Source organism: Helianthus annuus, chromosome 2, assembly GCF_002127325.2.
Source record: "Helianthus annuus cultivar XRQ/B chromosome 2, HanXRQr2.0-SUNRISE, whole genome shotgun sequence".
NCBI lineage: Eukaryota > Viridiplantae > Streptophyta > Magnoliopsida > Asterales > Asteraceae > Helianthus > Helianthus annuus.
In genome coordinates this window covers 56,224,121-56,230,561 of record NC_035434.2, presented here as the reverse complement: position 1 = coordinate 56,230,561, position 6,441 = coordinate 56,224,121, and positions in this window count along the sequence as shown.

Genomic DNA, 6,441 nt, shown 5'->3' with positions numbered 1-6,441 from the left:
AGAGAGCTAATAGAACAGTACAGGGTACTGTTCTATTTATAGTACAAAACAAACCACTGAAGCATCTTTGCTGACGTCACCATGAAAGTGACATCTTGTTGGACCGTGTTCCGACCCTGAATAGTCAGTAGAGAATGTTCATCTTCACGTACGAAGGCGGAATCAACGTAAATGAAGTAACAACAGCTTTCCTATTCAATTCCTTCTCTTTTATTGCTTTCTGAAGTAAATTTGACAGAGTTTCACACCTAAAGCTCTCAACAGTTCCGCTTCAATGTTCAACAACTACTCCTATGGTTTCGCTTATCAATGCTATATATAGTCCCAGTGGTTCCGCTTATACGGACATGCCGTATAAGCGAACCTGCCTAATTACTAAATAAGCGAAACCTGTTTGACACATAAGCGAAACCTTTACTTACATGTACACATAAGTGAAACTACAACATACGACACAATTTTGACTTTCTAGACCCTATGTTGACCTATCTTGACCTAAGACATCATGTAGACGGAGTCAACAGACATTCCATGCATCAACAGACTCCCCCTTGGATGTTGACGTAGTCTTCAGCAGTCTCCAGCTTCTGAGTCTTCAGTCTTGGTCTTTTCTCTAACTCTCTGTCTTCACATCATTCAATCTTCACAAGTTTAGAATCACATCCTGACTCCATCTTCCATCTTCCCTTTGACTATTGATCCAGACTCCCCCTTTCACAGACTCCCCCTCTCAGTATGCTGGGATCTGAGAAATCTGGTTCAAGCTTTGACAGTTAGCTTCCATTGGGAATAATGAAGTCCAAACCTGTTACTCAACCAATAACATTACAATCTATCTTTTCAAAATAAATCACAAACTCAATCAGCTTTAGAAATCCACTCAAGTACTCAGGTCCAAGTTAATGACCCTGATACTCAATTAATCTACCAAGTTCAATTTAATGACCTTGGTTGATCATTTGACGAATCAAACTGATTTTGAAAAAACATTTTCAAGCAATTTCTGAAAATAACAAGTATCAATTTAATGAACTTGTTTTAACATTGAAAACATCTTCCAAACTCCAACAAAGTAAGCTCTCCTCATTCTTCAGTCCAGAATCTCCTGCATCTGCTTTAATCTCTGAGAATCCAATAATAAACTCTCTACTCTGGTTTGTCTAAACTAAAGCGGAATTGAAAAATCTTTTTGGATTTTAAATGTGTTCTAAACTACTATATGAAATACAGAAAACTTAAATTGCAGAAAATAAAGAAATTGAACTATATACAAACTCATTTTTGACGAGCGTGTCAGGGAATCATATCAGCTTTTCAGACAAATTACTAGTACCATTAAGCTTTATTACATGCTCAGACTTAAACAATTCACCTCGATTGTCAATATACTGATCCATCTTAAATTCTCACACAGATTTCAATCTATTCAGGATATGATTTAGATGTTTTATGAACTTAGCTCATTCATGTGTCCCACCTCTTGAATATACTCCCGTATCCAGAATCCCAATATTCAGTCTTATAGGTGAATATACTACAATGATATCTGTACATAAATTAGGTATGCGAGGGCCGAGGGATCTCAGGTCGATACTTCTGTATGCGCAGAGAGATATCGGCTTCGACTTTTCAGTATGTCCCCTTTAGAGGATCTTTTAGCTACAACAGCAGCGACTATCAATTTTATTGTTTCATCTGCATGCTGAGGGTTTATGCTATGTTTCAAGCATTTGGTGAAAGTATTAGCCAAGGACTAGGTCAGAACTTCCGTTCAGCAGAAGTCCCGGAATAATACCCCAGACATCATTGAGTATAAAAACCTAGTATAGCAGAATACGAGACCTTTCAAACGAGATTTCAGGGGTTACCTATATATCTAAGTAGTGTTCTCCATGAATTTCACAAGTTTGAAATTTTAGGTTTATATCCCGAATAAATCTACTAAATGTGTGAAAACCTATCGACACATCATCAGTGAGATTGTTTAACTCATTTAGACTTTACAAATCTTTAGCATACTGTAATTGTCTAGCCGATGTACTATCATTTTCCCTATATACACAAGCTCTTTTTCAATTTTATCATGTTTTTGTATTTTTGAATTTTTTACTGTTTTTGTATTTTCTGAAAGTATATCTATATACCACTATCTACTCCCACTAAATACCAAAACAAGTAAAAACGCGACAAACCATTGCAGATTGTTTCTCGTCTTCATCCGCAACAGTACTCTCATCAACGCTCACAATTCCATCCGACACCGAAAGCAATTTCATACCATTAACTTTTAACAAATATTGAAACCGATTTTTATCAAAAGCTTTGGTATGCAAATCAGCTTTTTGTTCGTCAGTGTGGATTTTCTCAATTCGTATCAACTTTTTCTCGAAGCAATCGCGAATAAAGTGATGACGAATTTCTATATGTTTAGTTTTAGCGTGATGTACTGGATTTTTAGTTATATTTATTGCGGCCTCATTATCAACAAACAGAGGTGTGTTAAGAAACTGCAAACCGTAGTCGCGCATCTGTTGCTGTATCCACAGGATCTGAGAGCAGCAACTGCTAGCAGAAACGTACTCTGCTTCACATGTAGATAACACCACAGACATTTGTTTCTTACACTGCCAGGTAACCAATCTAGGTCCAAAGAACTGGCATCCTGCAGTTGTTGATGTGGTATTGACTTTGCAGCATCCGAAATCCGAATCGGAATACCCTTCGAGCGTAAAATCGCCTTTTCTAGGATACCACAACCCCAATGTGGGTGTTCCTTTCAAGTAACGTAATATCCTCTTGACAATGATCATGTGCGAAGCTCTCAAGTTAGATTGATATCTTGATGCGAGGCACGTTGGGTACATGATATCAGGACGTGAAGCAGTTAGATACATCAAAGAACCTATCATGGAACGGTAGAACGTTTCATCAGCCCTGTCTCCGGTGAGATCTGGGTGAATCCCATGATTAGTCGCAAGTGGGGTAGCAGCAGGAGTAGAACTTGACATTCCAAATTTCTCTAGAATATCATGCACGTACTTCATCTGGTGAATGAAAATTCCCTCAGGTAGTTGTTCAACTTGTAAACCCAGAAAGAACTTCATCTCCCCCATTGATGACATTTCGAATTTTTGCTTCATCACCTGTTCGAAATCTTTGCACAACTTCTCATTTGTTGACCCAAAAATTATGTCGTCTACATAAATCTGAACGATCAGAAGATGTCCGTCGACCTCTTTAGTGAAGAGAGTGGCATCCACTTTCCCTCTGATAAAGCTGTTAGCGAGTAGGTGTTGAGACAAAGTCTCGTACCAGGCTCTCGGTGCTTGATGTAGACCATACAACGCTTTGTCCAGTAGATAAACTTTGTTCTTGTGGATTGGGTCAGTAAAGCCCGGCGGCTGACCAACATACACCTCCTCTTTGACCTTCCCATAAAGAAACGCCGATTTAACATCCAACTGATATACTTTGAAGTTCTTCCAAGACGCAAATGCTAGGAAAATTCTGATAGCCTCTAGTCGTGCTACAGGAGCATAGACTTCTGTGAAATCAATCCCCTCCTGTTGACTAAAGCCTTGAACAACGAGTCGAGCTTTGTTCCTTACAACCACTCCGCTGTCGTCTCTCTTACACTTGAATACCCATTTTGTATTGATTTTCCTTTGACTATCTGGCAAATCCACTAACTTCCACACTCCCAACTTTTCAAACTGACTTAACTCTTCTTGCATTGCTATGACCCAAGAGTCTTTAGTAAGCGCCTCTTTATAAGTTCTCTGTTCGACCTGGGAGATAAAACAACTTAATGAAAATTCAGTTTGTAAAGGTGCTACTGTAGAATAAAAACATGTTAAGCCCTGGTCTATTTGACGTCTTGTACAAACGCCTGAATGCAATTCCCCTATGATCAACTCCTCTGGATGATAAGAAAGAGTTCGCGGCATCACTTCGCTTGGAACATCAACATTTCCCTCCAGATTAGTAACATTTTGTTCTGCATCTTGTTCACCAACTTGGTTTGTTTGACTTGATAACTGGATCTGCTCCCCCTCAGTGTCTGAATCACCATGATCAAAGACTGGCATGTTTTCAGCTTCTTAATTATCATTCATCTCCGACTGATTACCAGGAGCAACTTCATCATCATGTTCACCAGCATTGCTAGGACCTGCTTCATCATCATTTGAAGTTTCCTAAGGTCTTCTAGAATACTCCGCTGGGAACCTTAGCTGCGACTCATACTCTCGCAAAATATCCAGCTCATCAAAGAAACCTTCATCTTCCTCTGATTCTTCTCTCATGTCAAACGAATCCCAAAGTTTATCATAATGATATTTCCATGGATCACCAGGATTCTGCGGCGGCATAGTGTAACCTTGACATTCAACATTCGCTGCTTCAATAATCCGCTTCTCACTTGGAACGAAGACACGTCACAATGGATTGGCATAACCAACAAAGATTCCCTCGATGCTCTTCGGACTAAACTTTCCATGAGGCTCTATAACTGTACAGGGTGACACGAATGGTTCTAGATACTTCAAATTCGGTTTGCGATTATTGATTAGCTCAAAACATGTCTTGTTGAACTTCTTGACAGTGAGAACCCTGTTGAGCGTATAGCATGCGGCAGAAACAGCTTCAGCCCAGAAATTAATTGGTAACTTAGAATCTACGAGCATAGTTCTAGCCGTCTCTATTAGCGTCCGGTTTTTGCATTCTGCTACTCCATTTTGCTGCGGAGTGTACGGAGCACTAAACTCATGCAGTATACCTCTTTCATCACAAAATTCTTCCATCTTACTGTTTTTGAATTCAGTACCATTATCACTTCTAATTCTACTGATAGGCCTTTGGTACAGATTCTCAATCCTTTTAAACAACGCCATTAAACTGTCAAACGTTTCGTCTTTCGTTTTCAAGAACGAAACCCACGAAAATCTGGAATAATCATCAGTTACGACCAAACAGTAGTAATCTCCTGTAATACTCTTAACGTTCATTGGACCAAACAAATCCATGTGAAATCTTTCCAATGGTCTAGAAACTGAATTGACTTGCTTAGTAGGGTGTGACTTTTTCTTCTGTTTGCCTTTGACACAACTAATGCACTCCCCTTCCAGATGCAAACCTTTGACATGAACTCCTGTCACCAAATCATTATGCACCAAGTGATTCATCTTCCTTAAGTGAATATGCCCCATTTTCCGGTGCCATAATCTTGATTCTTTCTCAGTTGCTCTTGACACAAAACAATGAGCCTGACCCGTGGTTGTAGTACCGACGCTCATGTCCAACACGTACAGATCATTGACTCTTGGTGCCCTCATGATGATCCATTCCTCTGGTATCACAAATCCCGGTTTCAAGATTAAACATTCTTTGTCAGTGAAGTGAGTAGTATACATCCTGTCACAAATCTGCGAGATACTCAGCAGATTGTTCTCCAGCTCAGCAATGTAGTTAACTCTCTCAAACGTTACGATTCCGTTGGATAACGTTCCTTCACCTATAATCTTTCCTCCTTGATTACCCGCAAAACCAATGTAACCACCATTAATGTTTCTCACATCATACAACAACGCGGTCTTCCCTGTCATATGTCTTGAAGCTCCACTGTCCATGATCCATCTGGATACAAGTTTTGGAAGATCCTGCACATAACAAACTATGACTTAAACAACTTCAAGAAAGATGCCGATTCATGCTTCGCGATCCAGGAAGCTCCGGCAATTCAAACTGCTTAGTCAAACATCGAGTCCACCCAGGCCTCATCAGCTTTAGGTGTAACCTTGACTCTCGCAATTTGAATTTTGAAATTTTCAACCTTAAGAGGTGGAAAATTTGCATCATAATCAACCGTAATTGATTCTTTAGCCTTTTTCACCTCAGAAGTTGAAATTTTCTTCTCAACTTTTGGTTTCCAAACTTGTTGAGATAATGCAACCCTTTTGTAAAATTTGTCGTTTTGAGTTACCAACTTCTTTACGGGTTCATTTTTCACACACTTTTTCTCAACAACGATTGGTGTTTTACCCTTCACATCAACTTTCTTCTGTTGAATCTTCACAGTTTCAGTCTTAGGCTTCACACTAGTACACTTTCGTGCAATGTGACCAACTTGATTACATATAAAGCAAGTTCGAGTATTAGCCACTCGACTTGTGCCTTCAGACTAAGACTGAGAAGCTCTTTTCTCAAAGAACTCTTTGTTTGATTTTGAAAAAATTTCTTTTTCTTCATCAGCAAGTGAGCTCGAACTGTTCACAAACTTTTTCTTCTCGACAAACCTCTTGTTTGGAACATTTCTTTTCTGATATGGCTTACCCCCCCTGATAACCACCCGACCAGTTGTTTCTGTTGTTATTATAAACACGTGGTGGATTAACATATTTGTTGTTGTAAACCTTTTCTTTCTCAAATCTCATTCTACTTCTC